This window comes from Chiloscyllium plagiosum, unplaced genomic scaffold, assembly GCF_037043375.1.
Source record: "Chiloscyllium plagiosum isolate Xiang-an unplaced genomic scaffold, Cpla_swu_hap1 HiC_scaffold_6, whole genome shotgun sequence".
NCBI classification, from domain to species: Eukaryota; Metazoa; Chordata; class Chondrichthyes; order Orectolobiformes; family Hemiscylliidae; genus Chiloscyllium; species Chiloscyllium plagiosum.
In genome coordinates, this window is record NW_028270144.1 from 108,901,805 (window position 1) to 108,921,926 (window position 20,122).

General features: G+C 39.6%; 1 protein-coding gene across 14 annotated transcripts in view; it reads left to right on the plus strand.

Moving 5' to 3' along the window:
* The first annotated feature begins 5,854 nt into the window (after positions 1-5,854).
* LOC122550870 (inositol polyphosphate-4-phosphatase type I A) overlaps positions 5,855-20,122 on the plus strand; it is a 208,463-nt gene continuing 194,195 nt past the window's right edge. For 4 of the 14 annotated variants that reach the window (XM_043692253.2, XM_043692254.2, XM_043692249.2 and 1 more), the window contains exon 1: positions 5,857-5,907. The gene's annotated coding sequence lies outside the window, so the exon portion shown is untranslated. Of the gene's footprint in view, positions 5,908-20,122 lie in introns of all 14 variants that reach the window. The other 10 variants (XM_043692245.2, XM_043692248.2, XM_087988344.1 and 7 more) reach the window with 7 other exon arrangements.

Below are 20,122 nucleotides of genomic sequence, written 5' to 3' on the forward strand. Positions count from 1 at the left end.
TCATCCCACTCAATATCCTGTTCCTGCTTTTCCCCGTATTCTTTGATCCTTTTAGCCTCAAGTACTATATCCAACTCCTTCTTGAAAGCATGCAATATTTTAGCCTCGACTACTTTCCGTGGTAGTCAATTTCACAAGCTCACCACTGTCATCTCAGTCCTAAATTGTTTTATTAGACTGCAATCCCGGTTCTAGACTCTTGGTCATTGAGAACATCATTTTCGCATCTAAGCTGTATGATCCTGTTAGCATTTCATTGGTTTCTATATTGCAATAAAAAATGTTGATTATCCTTCATTCTTTTGAACTCCAGCAAATATAATCCTAATTGATTCAACCTCTCCTTGTATGTTAGACCCGTTATCTCAGGAATTAGTATGGTAAGTCTTCACTGCATACCCTGTAGAACAAGTTCCTCAGATACAGAGTCCAAAACTGCATATAATAATCCAGATGCAGTCTCACCAAAGCCCTGTATAACCGAGGTGTGAATGAGATGAGATTGGGTATTGTTGAGATATTAATGCATGCAAATAGGCCCTTCACTGGTGAAATTCTCAAATATCTCTTGAAACCTTCAGGAGAAAATTGGACATTTTTTTCTTGATGTGGAATATCTCAGTATTTTCATTCACACTTATTATTTTATTCACCATTGCCTTTTTTGTGTAGAGGCCAAGAAAGTTTTACCTACATGACAGTTACAAGTGCTATCACATGAATTACATACAAAGGGAACTTGAAAGATAAGTGGATTTTAAATATGTATAAAAGTACAATATTGTGTCCACTAGTACAGGTGAAAAAAATGTGGATGGAACGATCAATCATTTCTTGAAATCTGCATCAATGTAAAGTTTGTATCAGCAGGACAAATTAAGTGCTGTCTCACATTTCAAATGCTTTTTATCTCAGGCTGTCTAAGGCCTCTCCAACTTATTTGTGTAGCCAAATATGGAAATAAACAACTCTAGGTTTCAACCTTTAAATGTACATTACACATTAGAGACTGCATGTCATTGTATCGGGCTGAGTCTTATTTTGGCTAAGTATGAATTGCATCAAGTTTTTTGGAGGTCTTTTCACCATGAGTTGTAGCAAGATCTCTCATGAATCTTACAAAATCACATAGCTATCCCACTCCTATAGTGCCCCTTTCTTCTGATTCCATCCACATCTTGCCATGTGCCATTCCTGGAACAACTTGCCTCTCAGCAGATATCTGCCAAAGGACTGGCTTTCCTGTTCCATCTTTGAAAGGCCACTGTGCACCCGGACAAGCATTGGCAATCAAGCATTGCCCCTAACCAGCAAAGTAATGGCACAATAGCCAGAAAACTACATTCCTCACAGCATAGAGTTGGCATGGCTGAAGTTCCCTTGCACATACAACATCAGTTTCTCATCTTCATTGCTGTTAAATTAAAAGGCCATGCAGATAACCTGTCTGTAGCTACATCCCATCTAATACCCACTCTAAATCACCACTACTCTGTCCCCAGTGCCTGCTCCTTGGTCTCAACACTAGCCTGCTGCTGCTTGGGCTTGTTGTCGGATCTCATTCTCCTGCAATCGCCTTTGTCTTCCTGGGAAAGCCGACACAGGAAGCAACATCCCTTCAGCGGCTGGGTGAAAGACTTTTGCTGGAAATGACCAATATTGGGGACTAAAGAATCAGAATATATATCTAGGTCACAGAGGAGTCAATGGTTATGTACCCTGCAGATGAGGGATGCACGCATTCCTCCATACAGTAAGACATGCTTCACCCTGACAACAAGAGCCATGTCTTCACCATTCATCAGCTTCAGCCTCAGTGTGTGCATCAACTTGATGTGGGTGTCATTGCAGGCTGACGAACTAACAAATTACAATAAAGAGAGTGGCTGCTTTTCTCTGAACCCCTTCCCAATACAATTCTATATTAATATTTCAATATTTCACTGAATTCAGAAAAGACTATTGTTAGACTTTCATGACAGATGGTGAAACAATGGTCTCTGGGTCCCACAGTGTGACAAGTTTCACAAGGTCACCTTTAGCCAGCATTCACCTCTTTTTAAGTCAATGCTGCTAACTTCAGTATCATTCAGAATCCTGCACATTGCAAATAAACCTTGGGCATGATTGTAACTTATATGGAGCTGGAACTCGATGGACTCATCGAGTCATAGAGTCAGACAACATAGAAACAGACCCTTCAGTCCAACCAGTGCATGCTGAGCATAATCTCAAACTAAACTAGTCCCACCTGCCTGCTCCTGGCCATATCCCTCCAAACCTTTCCTACTCATGTAATTATCCAAATGTCTCTTAAAAGTTGTAATTGTACCCACATTCATCATTTCCTCATGAAATTCATTCCACACATAAACCACCCTCTTTGGTAAAAGATTTGCCCCTCATGTTTTTTTTTTTAAATCTCTCTCTTCTCACCTTTAAAATGTTCCCTCTATTCTTGAAGTCTCCACATCCTAGGAAAAAGACAACTACCACTATCTATACCCCTCATTATTTTCTAAACTTCTATATGTATTTGCTTCTTCAATATCCTAGTGTCCTAGAATGTGGATCCTGCACTCATGTCCATCAGTGATGCTGTCTCCATCACCCTGAGCTGTGTCCCAGCCATTTTCTAATTGCATTTCACTCTAGAAAATGGCAAGTAATGGCAGGGCCGAGTTCCACGTGGTCACCCAGGTATCCCTCCAGAGCCTCCAAACCATCTTTTACCTCGTTCTACCTGACAATCCGTTTTCACTAATCACCTCCCATTTGGAGACCCAGCACATTGAACCGCACCTCGAATTATCCTCCCTGTCCCTAAAGCTAATATAATACCTTAACGATGCCGACCCTCCTTGACCTTCTCATTGTGGAGGCCTTAGTGGTGATGACTGCCAATAACACCCTCCTGAAGTTTGACCATGGTGGATACTAGGTGAGTTGACATGGATACAGGAGTGCAAAGAATGATGGTGGGCTTACGTGTCGACGTGCTGGCACTAAGTTTGCAAAGGGGCTACATGGGGATATATGGGGGAATTGTTTGTTATGGAGGTTGGTACAATGGCTTAGGGTGGCTTGGGAGTACAGGGGAACATTGGGTGTATATAGGAGCACAGGATGGTATGTAGTTTATAAGGATTGGGATTGGGTGGATGCAGATCACTAGTGACATGATGAGAATGAATGAGGAATTGGCAGTGTATGTCGGAGGGAGGAGATACCAGAAATGAAGGTGGAGAGCTGTCTTTGGTTTCAATCGTTTTGTTTTACTCTCTTATTCAATGCCTTCCACCCAGCCTGCATCTATGTGCAGTCTTAGCTCTTGTTCCAAGGTCATCAATCCCACCTTCCAAGGAACTCTATCTCTCCAGAGCTAAGATCCATCTGCCTGGGTGAGGTTTTGAATTTGTGGAGCTGGGGAATGTCTTGTCTCTGCATTTCCACATCCATGAATGGAAATTGGGCCCAAATGTGTATTGTATATCCAGGTGACCAAACAAAAGGGGGTTAGGCAGTTTTCTGGGAATCATTTTTTAAAAATTCCTGATGGCCAGCAGAAATTCACTGAGCTAGATCACTGATGTTTTACCAGTGGATATCCATCTTACTCAGCACATTAAGGTGTGCTTTGTACATTGATATTCCCTGAGAAGGAGCAGATTCATTTGATCAAATTATTTTATTTCATCCCATGTGCCTTTTAATTCTCGTTTTATTATTCTTAAAAGAATCAATCCATATATGGTAATGAGAAAATGTGATACCACTGATTGGATTGGTTAAGTGCTAGATAGGACAATGAAGTCTCAAAGCCTTGAAATATTCTGTAATCCACAGGGCTTCAAGAAATGACATTGTAGACTTGAATGTTGAATATTTAGACTTGTAGGTCTGACACAATCCAATCCCACTGGCTATTTCTTTTTTATCTTCTGACTTAATCTTTCCATTCTAAAAAATGACATTTCACATTAGTCCCTCTATTAGTTGAATTATTTCCTTCCCTGTTTCATACATTGGGATCTTGCTCTCATTTCAATGTATATCAGAAATTTAATTCAACTGTGCCCTAGATTATTGAAAATTAATGAGGATTAAATTAATTTGGTTCTAAAGAAATAAATATCCATTTGATTTCAGCAGGGTCTAATTAGCTCTGCTCCAACTAAAACAATGAAGCATTTTGCTTCAGTTTTGCACACCAGAGTGAGTTTTTTAGGTCATTGTTAGCTAGAAGAATCCTGTTATAAACTGAATAATGCAGGGTGCAAGAGGTGGAAGAAGTTATTGATTACCCAGTACTGTAACTGAAAAAAGATTTTCCACTTGCATTCATTTTAGCCACCTTTCATAATCACCAACATAGACATTTTGTATGCTTGACCTTCCAATCTGTCAGGCAAAGAAACAGGGGCAATGCTATTTAGCATTTCACATTAAGAAAAAGGGAAAATTAATTGGGATGGAATCTTCTATAAAGGGAGATCAGAAAATCAACAATTGTGGGCTTTGACAGATCATTTAATTATTAAATTGTGTAATTAATAGCACAGTTCATCAAATTTAAGAATTTAATGAATGGTACTTTTGTCATTTTAATAATGTGCTTTTGAATGGAACATTAGTATTGTCAAAGAGAGTGTCAGTCTTGCTAAAAAATGAAAATTCTTTTAAGAAGAATTTGGAAGCTGCCAGTATATTCAACAAGGGCTCTGATCATTTACAAAATTATACAGCTTGTCAGGAAATGCTGCACAGTGACTCAATACATGATGAAGCGTTAATCTGAGTGAATGTAGTTACTAAAGGGAAAAATAATGATAATCTTTTAAGGTTTTATTTATATTTAATTCAAACTACTTGACATATAACAAATTGTATGGTTTTTTTACTTATTTATGTGACAAGAGTTGAAACTACAATATATGAGGGAATCTGTGAGGGAATTTTATTTTTGCAAGATTCTTATGGATATGGAGATTTTCTAAATCATCTTGATCCACCTTCCAAAACAGCCAAACAACATTCTGCCTCCAGCTATTATTACATTATTCTGGAGTTTTGTTTATCTAGAAACCAAATTCAAGTTTCTCCATGAAGAAGTTTCAAAGTTATTCTGCACTGGTTTAAATTTATGTGCCACTCTCCAAACCCATCATTTAATCAAAAGATACAAATATCAAAGTATAATCTAACGAAAATGTCTTACAATTTGATCATGTCTTCCTGTACCATGTTATGTGGTGTGTTTATGGCAGCACTGATATTACTAGCTTTATGGTGCCCTATATCAGCAAGGCGTAGTGCATATTCATCTTACTAGGAATCATAGTTCTCTTTCAATATAATTTTTGACAATTTAACACAATTACAGATATTGCCCATTAATCATTCCTGTTAAATTTGTATGCATTAAATGTTATCAAAAAGAATTAATGGAAGAAACATGGACGTATATATTTAATAGAGCTTGCTATTGATTGGAGAATGATGCTACCTGAAAACTTTCTTAATGAGATAATTCGTTTTGTCTGCAATACAGTATAGTGGTTATTATTGTCTGAAATTGGATCAGCGATTGAAAAATCTAATTTACTGACTTGGAATGATGGATAATGTTGCTGTATCCTATCATTTGCCCCACAGCGTCTCAAGCTACTTTGAGGGAAGGACGCGGCGACGTCTGGGAGTTGTAGTTTAATAGAGGCTGGGCCCGATCGAAGTATAAAGAGCGTGACTACAACTCCCATGATCCTTTACCGCGGGCCAGTGAGGCGCGTGCGTATTGAGTGGAATAGGTGGGCGTTGAGCGGGATGGTTACTGCATCCGCCGCTGGTACTGGTCTATGTTTGTCGCCGGCGTGAAGGGGGCAGGGAGGGAAGAGAAGACAGCCCCAGGTAAGCGGTGATGTTATTGGCAAGGATTAGAATTCGCGTTTACTTTGACGGGCTCGGGCTCGGGCTCGGGCTCGGGCTCGGAGGTGCGTTTAATACTGGTCCCTGGAAAATCCGTTTGATGAAGGGATGAGCTCCTTCACCCTCCACCCGCTCAGTTGCTAGCCGCAGGAGGAAAGCATTAGGCCTCTGCTGATGGGAGGAAACCTGTCAACTGGAGCAGCAGAACCATTTGTTGCAAAAGTGGTGCAATCATGAGTTGCAGTTCATGAACAGCGCAGAAACGGATTCTCGTCTTTTTATTTGGAAGAGGTTGAGGGAGGCGGCGTTCACTTGCTGTTAATTTAAAACCAGCTGAGACCACTCATTGCTGTTTCCACACTAATGCTACATACCTCCTAATTAATTCTCTTCCTCTGTCTCAATTTGAAGCAGTTTACGTACTTGCGTGCAGCAGGCACCTTTCTACTGTACAGAAGGACTTTCATTTATATAGAGCCCTTTTTTAACCTCAACATCCCAAAGTGCTTCACAACCAATTAAGTAACTTTGCAAGTGTCAACACTGTTGCAGTGTAGGATATGAATGAAGCTAAAATATATAGTAAGCTTTCACTAACATAAATTGAATACATAAACGTTGGTTTATAAAATGAGAGAAATGCAGAAGCAGCCTTTCAGCTCATCTTGTTTGTGCTGGTTCTCTGAATGAGCCTCTCATTAAGTGATATCAACACTCTTGCAATCATTAGGGCAACTTATGAGAATTCCAGCTCAAGGAGAAACCAACATGCATTATTGCACGAGAAGCAAGTGCTGATTGGCAAGTGGATTCATTGGTAGAGGTGTTGTCATGGTGAAAATACCAGTTAACTGGTCAGCTTTGTTTAAATTTTAAACTAGGCAGCTTGACTCTGATTGTGGCATTATCCTGAGAAGTAAACTAACAAATGAGTTGAAATAGTGTGGTGTGCGTATTCTAGCATTTAAATATCAATCATTATTAGTATATTCTTCATGGCAATGCATTTGCCAAGCAATCAACACTCTCCCCTCATGCTCTGTAAATGTTCATTTTCCCCTTGACTTGATGTTGCAAATTGCTTTGGTGAGTGATCGTGCCTTGAAAGACATCAGGCCTAAGTTCTAGATTTACCTGTTATGCCCCTGTAACTGGTATTCTTTCTTTAAGATGTTCCTCAAAACTACTATCCAGTCATCCGATCCAATATCTTATGAGGCTTGATGTTTGTTTTGTTTATGATCTTCCTGTGAAGCATCTTGGGAGTTTTATGTTAAAAGCTTTAGAAATATTTTTTGAAGAAGTAACAAAGAAGAGGATTGATGAGGGCAGACTATATGAACTTTAGTCAGGCATTCAACAAGATTCCTCATGATAGCAAGGTTAGATCACATGGGATTTAGGGAGAACTAGCTATCTGAATACAGAACTGGCTTGAAGGTATAAGACAGTGGTGGTGGACAGTTGCTTTTCAGACTGTAGGCCTGTGGTGTGTCACAAGGATCGGTGCTGGGTCAGCTGCTTTTTGTCACTTATACAATGGATGTGAACATAGGAGATATGGTTACTGTGTTTTCAGATGACACTAAAATTTGAGATGCAGTGGACGGAGTGGAAGGTTACCTCAGAGTAAAACGGGATCTTGATCAGATGGGCCATTGGGCTGAGGAGTGGCAGATGGAGTTTAAATTAGATAATATGAGGTGCTGCAATTTGGAAAGGCAAATCAAGGCAGGGCTTATACACTTAATGGTAAGATCCTGGGGAGTGTTGCTGAACAACGACCTTGGCGTTGCACGTTCATAGTTCTTTAAAGGTGGGGTCACAGGTAGGTAAGATAATGAAGGTGTTTGATATGCTTTCCTTTATTGGTCAGTGCATTAAGTATAGGAGTTGGGGGGTCACGTTATGGCTGTACAGGGCATTGGTTTGGCCACTTTGGAGTTTTGTGTGCAGTTCTGGCCTCCCTCCTATAGTATGGATATTATGAAACTTGAAAGGGTTCAGAAAATACTTACAAGGATGTTGTCATGATTGGAGGCTTTGAGCTACAGGGAGAGGCTGGATAGGTTGGGCCTATTTTCCCTGGAGTGTCGGGGGCTGAGAGGTGACCTTATAGAGATTTATAAAATTATGAGGGGCATAGAAAGAGTAAGTAGACAGGTCTTTTCTCTGGGGACAAGGGAGTCTAAAACTAGAGGGCATAGATTTAAGGTGAGAGGGAAAAGATATAAAAGCACCTGAGGGACAACCTTTTCATGCAGAGGATGGTGTGTTTATGGAATGAGCTACCAGAGGAAGTGGGGCGGCTGGTATGATTACAACATTTAAGTTATCTAGATGGGTGTATGGATAGGAAAGGGTTTGAGGGATATAGGCCAAATGAGGCTAGATTAATTTAAATATCTGGTTGGCATGGATGTGTTGGACTGAAGGATCTGTTTCCGTGCTGTGTATCTCTGACTCTATGAAATATAAGGTGTTGATGGATGTTGACTAAGGAATTAATTTGACAATGAAATCAAAACAACGTTTGAAAACTATTTTTAGTTAGTAACTAGCCAAAGTTTTTTATTTAAGAAATCTTAGTCATCAAGAAATTGACATTACCAGATTTGTTTATTTTGTCTTGAGCAATGACTACATTTACTGATTTTCTTGTATTATTTAATCTGTTTTTGTTGGTTACTGTTTGGTGAGTAAGGGAATAATGTTGGTGGGAATTCACTGCTTATCATAACTCAAACTGGATTAGTAAATATACATTGTCAAATGTGCAGTTGAATTCATTTGAATTCAATTGCACATACCGTGTTAGTGGGTGAAAGTTATTTGCTACATTGTATAATGGGAATGGAAAGTTCTTGGTTGCTGTTTGGGGGTGGTAGTTTCTCCCAGTCCCAGTGTTAAGTTTGTTTTAAAAAGTGATTGGTATTAATATCGATAATAGTTTATATGTTGAATTATCAGAGTTTTTTTAAATATAAAGCTGTATTTACTGTCTTTCACTTGAAGTACCAGTCTAAGAAATTGCTCACAATGAGAATAGATTAACTTGTTTAATTTGCATACTGAATATGGGACTTTTTCCAATTATAATTAGTTGTTGTGTGAATGTTGCCACCTGTCAAAAATGTCACACTGGTGTGAGTATATTGTTCTTTGCATTAGAAACTATATTAATAAAGCTATATGTATAAGCAATAATAGATTATTATAACGCGATTGGTACAGTTAAATACTTGAGCTTTGATTGCAGTTTGTGTTAAATCAGCTTTCTATTAGTGTGTAACCCTCTTTGTCAGGTTTGCAATCTGATATTTTATATTTCTCTAGAGATAATATTATTAAATACAAAACACAATGGACATGTTTCTGATTTAAGATCTCAGAAAATAGTGCTAACGTTAATTTCACGTTTCCACTCTATCAGCATGAGTTCCACTTTTTTTTAAAATGTAAGATTTGTATTCCAACGAGACTCCTAAAAAGAAATTAAGTATAAACAGGTATACTGTATTAAAATGTGTAAAAGAACTGGTCTTCATTTTAGGTCATTCTCCTAAATTCTTATTTCCTCTACTTACTACACTACATTGCTTCTTTTTAATAACGGTTCCTGTTGCTATCTATGAAGGTACTTTCTTTTACAGGATGTTTTGAACTGAAGGGGAGGAAGTGATAGTGCATGCCCACCCATGCACTGAGTTAATATTTTAATTTCTCTTTCCCAAATTGATGTGTGCTGTTCCCAGAATGGGAGGAAGTGAAGAAGTCTTGCTTCTTTATTCTTTTCTTACCCTTTGGAACATTTGTCTCCTAAAATCTCTGCAGGATGTTGCTTCATTTCATTTTTATTTCCCTTGTGAATAAAGCAACAAATTATTATTTTGTTTTAATGTATTCATAATTTCCATGTCTATAATACTGCTGTATGAGGGACCTCATTCAGAGGATGAGTGTTATGTTGTACATTGGAGGAGACTTAATTTAAAGTTGGGTTTAACTTTCAATTTGTGATGAAATTCAGTTCTAGTTTTGCAGTTGGTATTTTCATTTGAAGTGATAGAGTCATAGAGATGTACTGCATGGAAACAGACCCATCGGTCCAACATGTCCATGCCGACCAGATATCCCAACCCAATCTAATCCCACCTGCCAGTACCCGGCCCATATCCCTCCAAACCCTTCCTATTCATACACCCATCCAAATGAGTCTTAAATGTTGCAATTGTACCAGCTTCCACCACTTTCTCTGGCAGCTCATTCCATACACTTACCACCCTCTGTGTGATAAAGGTGCCCCGGAGGTCTCTCTTATATCTTTCCACTCTCACCCTAAACCTATGCCCTCTAGTTCTGGGCTCCCTGACCCCAGGGAAAAGACTTGGCCTATTTATCCTATCCATGCCTCTCATAATTTTGTAAACCTCTGTAAGGTCACCCCTCAGCCTCTGACGCTCCAGGGAAAACAGCCCAGCTTGTTCAGCATCTTCCGATAGCTCAAATCCTCCAACCCTGGCAACATCCTTGTAAATCTTTTCTGAACCCTTGCAAGTTTCACAACATCTTTCCGATAGGCAGGAGACCAGAATTGCACGCAATATTCCAGTGGCCTAACCAATGTCCCTGTACAGCCACAACATGACCTCCCAACTCCTGTACTCAATATACTCTGACCAATAAAGGAAAGCATACAAATGCCTCCTTCACGATCCTATCTACCTGCGACTCCACTTTCAAGGAACTATGAACCTGCACTCCAAGGTCTCTTTGTTCAGCAACACTCCTTAGGACCTTACCATTAAGTGTATAAGTCCTGATCTGATTTGCTTTCCCAAAATGCAGCACATCGTATTTATCTGAATTAAACTTCATCTACCACTTCTCAGCCCATTGGCCCATCTGGTCAAGATCCTGTTATAATCGGTGGTAACCCTCTTCACTGTCCACTGCACCTCCAATTTTGGTGTCATCTGCAAACTTACTAATTGTACCTCTTATGCTCGTATCCAAATCATTTATGTAAATGATGAAAAGTAGAGGACCCAGCACCGATTCTTGTGGCACTCCACTGGTCACAGGCCTCCAGTTTGAAAAACAACCCTCCACCACCACCCTCTGTCTTCTACCTTTTGAGTCAGTTCTGTATCCAAATAGCTAGTTCTCCCTGTATTCCATGAGATCTAACCTTGCTAATCCGTCTCCCTTGGGGAACCTTGTTGAATGCTTTACTGAAGTCCATATAGATCACATCTCCTGCTCTGCCTTCATCAATCCTTTTTGTTACTTCAAAAAACTCAATCAAGTTTAAGAGACATGATTTTCCACTCTCAAAGCCATGTTGACTGTCCCTAATCAGTCTTTGCCTTTCCAAATACATGTACATCCTGTCCCTCAGGATTCCCTCCAACAACTTGCCCACCAACAACATCAGGCTCGCTGGTCTATAGTTCCCTGGCTTGTCCTTGCCACCCTTTTTAAACAGTGGCACCACGTTAGCCAACCTCCAGTCTTCCGGCACCTCACCTGTGACTATCGATGATACAAATATCTCAGCAAGAGGCCCAGTAATCATTTCTCTAGCTTCCCACAGAGTTCTTGGATACATCTGATCAGGTCCTGGGGATTTATCCACCTTTACCCATTTCAAAGACATCTAGCACTTCCTCCTCTGTAATATGGATATTCTGCAAGGTGTCACCATCTATTTCCTGCAGTCTATATCTTCCATATCCTTTTCCACAGTAAATACTGATGCAAACTATTCATTTAATATCTTCCCCCATTTTCTGTGGCTCCACACAAAGGCCACCTTGTTGATCTTTGAGGGGCTCTATTCTCTCCCCAGTTACCCTTTTTTCCTTAAAACCCTTTGGATTCTCCTTAATTCGATTTGCCAAAGCTATCTCATGTCCCCTTTTTGCCCTCCTGATTTCCCTCTGAAGTATACTCCTACCTCCTTTATACTCTTCTAAGGATTCACTCGATCTATCCTGTCTATACCTGACATGTGCTTCCTTCTTTTTCTTAACCAAACCCTTAATCTCTTTAGTCATCCAGCTTTCCTTATTACTACCAGCCTTCCCTTTCACCCTAACAGGAATATACTTTCTTTGGATTCTCGTTTCTGAAGTCTTCCCATTTTCTAGCCATCCCTTTACCTGCGAACATCTGCCCCGAATCAGCTTTCGAAAGTTCTTACCTAATACCATCAAAATTGGCCTTTCTCCAATTTAGAACTTCAACTTTTAGATCTGTCTATCTTTTTCCATCATTATTTTAAATCTAATAGAATTATGGTCACTGGCCACAAAATGCTCACCCACTGACACCTCAGCAAGTAAAATTAATAAATTCACAGTTGTGAAGTGCTATTTTGTGTTGAGATGGTTTTGAAATTTGTTGCAAGATGAAAATATATAAAGTGAATGGCCAAAGTTTATTTGTTGTGGTTATTTATGTATTGTATCAACTTGTATTATGTTCAACATAATGTGCTGCATTTCATACATTGGAATGTGTTTGTGCTTGTTAACAATATAGATCTTGTTTTTAGTGCTATCCATTACATAACAATCTAAAACAAAAGTAATATTTTCAGTGGAGTACTCCATCTCAGCCTTCTGTCTTCCCATGCTGCTGAATTTTGCTGAGTACATTTTTTCATGAACTTGACAGCTTACTGATTCTGATCCCAAGTACTGTTCTTCAGGCTACTGTGGAAATGCATGATATGCTTGCACATTGAAAAAAGCAACTTTGGGTAGAAATGAAGGGCTGCTAGTACCTGAAGAAATGATATCCAGCAAATGTTAGCAAATTGGAGGAAAGGAGAAAACCGGCAGGACAAACAACAAATCCATGGTGCAGTGCAAAGCAATTTTAAAAAAACACAGCATTTGCTGGGCCAGCATTTACAACCTGTTTTAGTTGCCTTTTGAGAAAGTGGTGATTGCTGCGTTGTACCAATATAGTTTGTTTGGACCTACAATGCTTTCAGGCAGGGAGTTCCATGATTTTCATCTGGTGACAGGCAGGAATGGTGATTTATATTTCAAAGTCAGGGTGCTGAGTAACTTAAGGAGTACTTGCAAACAATGGTTTTCTCATGCATCTGCAACTCTTGTCCTTCTAGATGGTGATGGTCGTAGGTCTGGAAGATGCTGCCTGAGGAATCTTTGGGAATTTCTGCAGTGCATCTGTAGATGGTACACACTACTACAGAGTGGTAGTGGAGGGAATGAATGTTTGTGGATGTGCTACCGAACGAGTGGACTGCTTTGTCTAGGATGGATAATGCTTTGGAAATGTTTGTGCATGTATATTGACATTTTGGATGGAACACTTTTTGATGCACGTTTTGTTGGAAGAAGTGAAAATTCCTTCATGGTTTCAAATATTTATATCGTATTGTGTATTTTTTAAAAATTCATTCTCAGGATGAGCAAATAATATCACTATTATCCATTGATTATGCCACTAGGCAATTGCCTCATCTTGTGGGGAAACTACAGCACATACTGTAATCCACATGTACCTCTAAAATTTGAAAAATTTGTGAATGAATCTGCTATTTGTAGCATAATTATAAATACACAGTTTAAACAAGCATTTTACAAATTGTGAACTAATGCTAATTGAGATTACAAAATTACTGTATATTGGAAATCTGTAACAAAAATAAAATATTGGAAATATTGAACAGGCTGGGTAGCTTCTGTGGAAGAAGAAAAACAAGATGACATTTTCATCAGAATTGTTTGCTGTTAGTTGATGGATATTCCAACTTTTGCCTTACTCGGAGGAATAATTTCTTCATCACATAGCAACCACTAGATTCTCAATGATAGGAGCAAATTACTACAGATGCTGGAGTCTGTACTGAAAATAACAGATGCTGGAGATCACAGTGGTTCAGACAGCATCATATGAAGAGAGAGAGAGCGCAAGCTAACGTTTTGAGTCTAGATGACTCTTCCTCAGCACTGGTCTGATGAACCGTCATTTAGACTCAACGTTAGCTTGCTCTCTCGCCATGGATGCTGTCTAACCTTCCGTGATTTTCAGCATTTGCTTTCTCAAATAATAGCTGCTAATTTACTGTCTGTCTGTCTCTGCCCATCCTGCCCTGCCCCGCCTAACCATCAGAGACTGAAGTGACATGTTTGTAGCCACCATCATTAGGGCCATTGCATGCAACTCCATGTTTAAATTTTCAAATATGTCACTTTGTGGTCTCCACACTCTCCTCCTTGGAAACTTGAAACCATCCAAAACCCTGTTGCCCGTGTCTTAAGACCATAAGACATAAGAGCGGAAGTAAGGCCATTCGGCCCATTGACACCACTCCGCCATTCAATCATGGCTGATAGGCATTTCAACTCCACTTACCTGCATTCTCCCCGTAGCCATTAATTCCTTGTGACATCAAGAATTTATCAATTTCTGCCTTGAAGACATTTAGCGTCCCAGCCTCCACTGCTCTCTGTGGCAATGAATTCCACAGGCCCACCACACTCTGGCTGAAGAAATGTCTCCGCATTTCTGTTCTGAATTTACCCCCTCTAACGTTTCCATGGGTGTCCATGGGTCCTAGTCTCCTCGCCTAACGGAAACAATTTCCTAGCGTCCACCCTCTCCAAGCCATGTCTTGTCTCACACCATTCCATTCAAGTAACTTTCTTGTGCTCGGTGAATTGCTTTAAACCCTGGACAACAATGTTTTGATTTTACCATTCTTAACTTTTATCGCCATATGCTTACATGACCCTTTTTCCCCCTCTGATTTGTATAACCACCTCCAGACTCTCAGATACTTGGAACTCATTTAGTTCTAGCCTCTTGAGCATCCTGACTTTTGAGTGCTCCATCCTTGAAGGCTATGCCTTCAATTGTGTATTCTCTAAGCTATGGAATTTCTTTCTCTGACCTCTCCATTTTCCTATCTTTCTTTTCTCTAACTTAATCTTTGAACAAAAATGTTATCATCTAACCTATTATAACTTTATTTGGCTTGGTATCATTCAGATTACTAACCGTCCTATGAGGTGTATTGGGCATTTGATTACATTTAAAGGTGTTTAATAAAAATTAATTGTATGAAGCAATAAGACAATAAGAAATGGAATGGGCAGTGGGCCTTTCAGCCCCTCAAGCCTGCTTTGCCATTCAATAGAATCGTGGCTGGTCCAACATTCCTAACATCCAGTTTCCCGCTTTTCCACAATAACTCTTGATTTTTCCTACTTGTTAAGAATCAGTCTATCTCAGCCTTGAACAAACAACTATCTCTCTCAAGAAATTCTAAACACTCAACCCTCCTAGAGAAGAAATTCCTTCTCATCTGAGTCTTCCATTGATGTCCCTTTTATTCTAAGACAATGGTTTCTGATCTTAGGCTCTCCCATAAGGGAAACATCCTTTCAGCATTTATCCTGTCAAGCCCTTGAAGAATCCTGTCTGTTTTGGTAAGATTACCTCTCATTCTTCTAAACTCTGAGCACAGGCCCATCCTAGTCAATCTCTCTTCATGAGACAATTTCTTCATACCTTGAATCGTCCTACTGAACCTTCTCTGAACTGTCTCCAATGAAATTATATCTTTCCTCCAAGTATTCCAGATGTGATCTCACCAGCACTTCGTACAGTTGCCACTTAGACTGTCTCTACTCTTGTACTCCAAACCCTTGTAATAAAGGTTGGTATCCCATTTGCCTTTCTGACTATCTACTATACCAGTGTGCTGGCTTTGTGTTTCCAGTACTCCCAAGTCCCTTTGCAGTTTACTGCTGTTTTTCTCGATTTAAAGGATACTCTGTTCTTTTGTTCTCTCTTCCAAAATAAACAGCTTCATGTTTTCCAACATTTTATACTGCGTTTGCAATGATTACAATCATACTTCAAAAATCTGTTGCAAACTCTCTTCCCTCTCTGTTTCTGTTATATGACCTGAGTGAGTTTGAAGAAAGTAGTAATTTCTAAAGGAGGAATTGGGGATATGAATCTGGCTTCATGCCTCTTTGGTCCCTTACAGAATTAAAATTAATAGGATAAGAAAAAAATACAAATTGACTTTGCATCTCTTTTATTAAAAGAAAAGTAAGTGAATATCTAATGTTGATAGTTAGCTTAGTTTAACAGTTGATTTGCAGTGCATAGTAACACCAACAGTAACTGTATGAAGAATCTTAATTTTAGTACAGTGGAGATGATGGGAAGGAGAATACAGTATATTGGTGTATTTTTGAACTTGGAAGAGTTGAAGAAAATGTTGCGCATGTACTCGTTAGAGTAATGACACTAACCTTTTATGACTTTGGGTGAGGCTGGGGAATGGTTGCTGGCAATGGAGAAGAGAAAGAGAATGTCATTAGTGTGTTTTGCTCTCTTGCCTAATGGTTCAGGAAAGTTTCAATAATCCTTTCCAGAAATGAGACTTTCAGAAGTTTTGAAAAAAATTACATGCATTGGGAGATGTTTGGTAATGGAGGGAGTTTAGGTCACTAATTATCTGATCTGAAAATGTGTTGCTGGAAAAGCGCAGCAGGTCAGGCAGCATCCCAGGAACAGGAGAATCGACGTTTCGGGCATAAGCCCTTCTTCAGGACTTATGCCCGAACGTCGATTCTCCTGTTCCTTGGATGCTGCCTGACCTGCTGCGCTTTTCCAGCAACACATTTTCAGCTCTGATCTCCAGCATCTGCAGCCCTTACTTTCTCTCACTAATTATCTGATGCCCACTTCAGTGGGCACAAATTGTGTATGTCTTAATTATTTGATACATCCTAAAAATGAGTGGTGTCTCAAATATGTGATCAAATTTATAAAAAGGTGCTCAATCCTGCAGCTCACAATCACCTTCTCAAAGTCAGTTCAGGAAGGTCAGGCAGCATCCAAGGAACAGGAGAATCGACGTTTCGGGCATAAGCCCTTCATCAGGAAGCCCTGATGAAGGGCTTATGCCCGAAATGTCGATTCTCCTGTTCCTTGGATGCTGCCTGACCTGTGCTTTACCAGCAACACATTTTCAGCTCTGATCTCCAGCATCTGCAGACCTCACTTTCTCCTCAGTTCAGGAAGGGCAATTCATGCTGGCCCAGCCAGCGATGCCCACAATGAATGAATTAAGAAGTGTCTGTGAACTGAACATGCAAGGAATGCAAACAGTCTTGATTTTAAAAAACGCTTATGCAGAAAAAGTTTGATTTTTCTCCTCCATCTTTTTTATTTGTCCTTATTACTAGAAATCTTTTGATCCAGACCTTTTTACATTTTCTTCATGAAAAGGGAAGTGTTCAGTGTGTTCAGTGATGCTGTGAGTTAACTGAGATCCTAACCGTGCACTCCTGCCCCAGAGTTTTATTTCTCCTTCCCTATTAGTTAGCTGTTCTTGTCTCAATTGCTGAACCTCACCATTTCCTCCATGCTTTTCCCTTCCTGCCCCCTCTTGCTGAGATTTTGTGATAAACCATTTTGATTTTTGACAGTATTTAAGATCTGTAGGAGGCCAGTGAGAGAACATCAGTGGAAGAGCTGGAGCATTTATTTAAAGGCAAATGCTGTCTTTTTGCTTGGCCTACTTTCTGTCAACAAATTCTGAAACCTGTTGCAATCAGCTGTGTTTAAAAGAACAAAAGCAACACAGTACAGTACCAGGGACTGTCATGTAGACAGCACACGACTCTTTGTATTTTTCCAAGAAGTACATTAATCTAAGATTGTATATCTTGTACACAATATTGTTTCTGTAATGGGTATATTAATTGGGGGAAGATGGCATGGGAAAGAGTGAAGATTATATAATTGAACATTATTTTTGTTTTGATTCGTGTGTAGTGAGGCGCTTTTTGAAAAACTTATGGATTGAAAGATAGGGGTTCCATTATTCAAATTTTTAAAAATGAGCATTGATTTATAGAGTCAAACAGCATGGAGATGGATACTTCTATCCACCTTGTCCGTGCTGACCAGATATCCTAAACTGATCTAGCCCCATTTGCCAGCCTTTGGCCCATGTGCCTCTAAACACTTCCTGTTCATCTACCCATCCAGATACCTTTCAAATTATGTAATTGTACCTGCCTCCATTACCTCTGACAGCTTGTTCCATACACACACCATCCTCTGTGTGGAAAAGTTGCCCCTCCTAGTTTTTAAATCTTTCACTTCTCACCTTTAAATGTATGCCATATAGTTTTGGACTCCCCTACCCGAGGAAAAAGACTCTAGTTAATCACTTTTATCCAACCCCTCATGAGTTTATAAACCTCTAAGGTCACTCCAAGGAAAATAGCCCAAGCCTATTCAGCCTCTTCCTGTAGCTCAAACCCTCTAATCTTGGTAACCTCCTTGCAAATCTTTTCTGAACCCTTTCAAGTTTCGTAACATCTTTCCAATAGTAAGGAGACTGCATTTTAACTTGTTGCGAGATGCCCCTATGGAATTCAATACTTTTAAAGGTAAAGTTGTAATATTTTATCAGTTTTAAAAGGTAAAGTAAATTGTTGATTTTGCTCGTGGTGTTTTATACTGTTCTAGAGCACTTCTACTGTTGTGTAATAATCCTCATGGGCTGTTAGCTAAAATAATCAAATGAACCAAATTCTCTATCTCCCAGCCTCCCTTTGAGGAAAATTGCAACTAGATTTGTCTTTTTTTAGTAACATAAGCAAAGATCTGAACCAATGCAAATTAAGCATGCATAAATACTCAAATGATAATTCAAATTAAGAGATTAAACTTTAACCCTGACAAATTCTTTCAGGACTCGATGTAGATTTCAGTCATTTTTGGGCCTGTTCACCACTATATCTTTTACCCATCCTGACATTGAAAATTGTCCAGGTATGCCTGTGAACATAAAGCAAGACCAATCCGACCTGGCCAGTAACTGCCCTGTTGGTTGATGACTCATCACCAGCAAACTGGTAAAGAGGTCATTGTCATTACAAATGCAAGTTAATAGCAGTGGAATAACCCTGTTGGCTGACATTAGTTGGGTTCTGACAGAGCACACGGTTCCTGACCTCATTACAGCCTTAGTCCAAAAATGCTGAAGTCCATTGGTGAGGTGAAAGTGACTGACCCCCATATCAAGGCAACATTTGATCAAGTATGACATCAATAAGTCCTAGTACACCTAGAGTGGATAAGAATATTAGGAGGGGGTGGGACTCCTCACTTGTTAGGATCATGTTCAACACATGGGTGATGGTTTCAGTTGTTGGACGTCAATCATCTTAGGCCCAGGGCATCATAATTGCAGATGTTCTTCAGTTAGTGTCCTAGATCCAGCTGATACAACCATGACTTCACTTTATTATGCAAGGAAGATGCGGGGTTGGATGTTTGTTGTTAATTGCACAACATGAAGCATAATTTGCAACTGAAACAGACCATAATTAGCAAGACTGCCTAAGGCTTGGGCAGATAAAAGACAAGTAACATTGTTACACAACTGTCATGTTTTGGCTGTTTCCCCACAGAAGAGAATTTAACTATCACCCCCTAATGTTCAGTGGTATTACGATTGCTGAATCCCCATACTAGGGGTTACCATTTGTCCAGAAACTGAACTGGGCTAGCTCTATAAATATTGTGGTTAAAGGATCTAGATAGAGGCCAGGCATTGCTTCTTTTGTTCATGGATACTGGTTAGAGGGCAGTTAAGCGTCAACTGCATTGCCAACAATCTGCATTTATTTGTGGGTCAGATGGTAAAGATGGCAGAATTCTTCCCTCAAGGGAAAGAGTAAACAAGATTTGTTTTTGCAACAATCAACAGCAGTTGCCCAATAGGGTTAGGCTAGCAGTTTATTCTAGATTTTTACTGATTTCAAATTTCACCATTTCCCATCGTAATATGCAGTTCATATCTCCAGAACAATTGCCTGGGGTTCTGGATTTCCAGTCCAGTGACCTTACCACTGTACCACTGCATTCTGCAGCTAGTACACTCATCATGTCTCCTCACTGCCGTTGCATCATCTACAAAGTATATTCAAGAGTGTAATACAATGCAGGTAGTTCTTCTATAACGCAATGTTTGCCTTCTTGTGCAATCCTGTGTTACAGAAAAATTGTGCTTTAGAAACAGCGCTTGAAGTGTTGGTGATTTAACCAAGTTACAGCCAACGTGCATTTTGAAAGTTTGTAAAAACAGAGTCCCCAATTCGTCAGTTGTGTCATTGTGTTT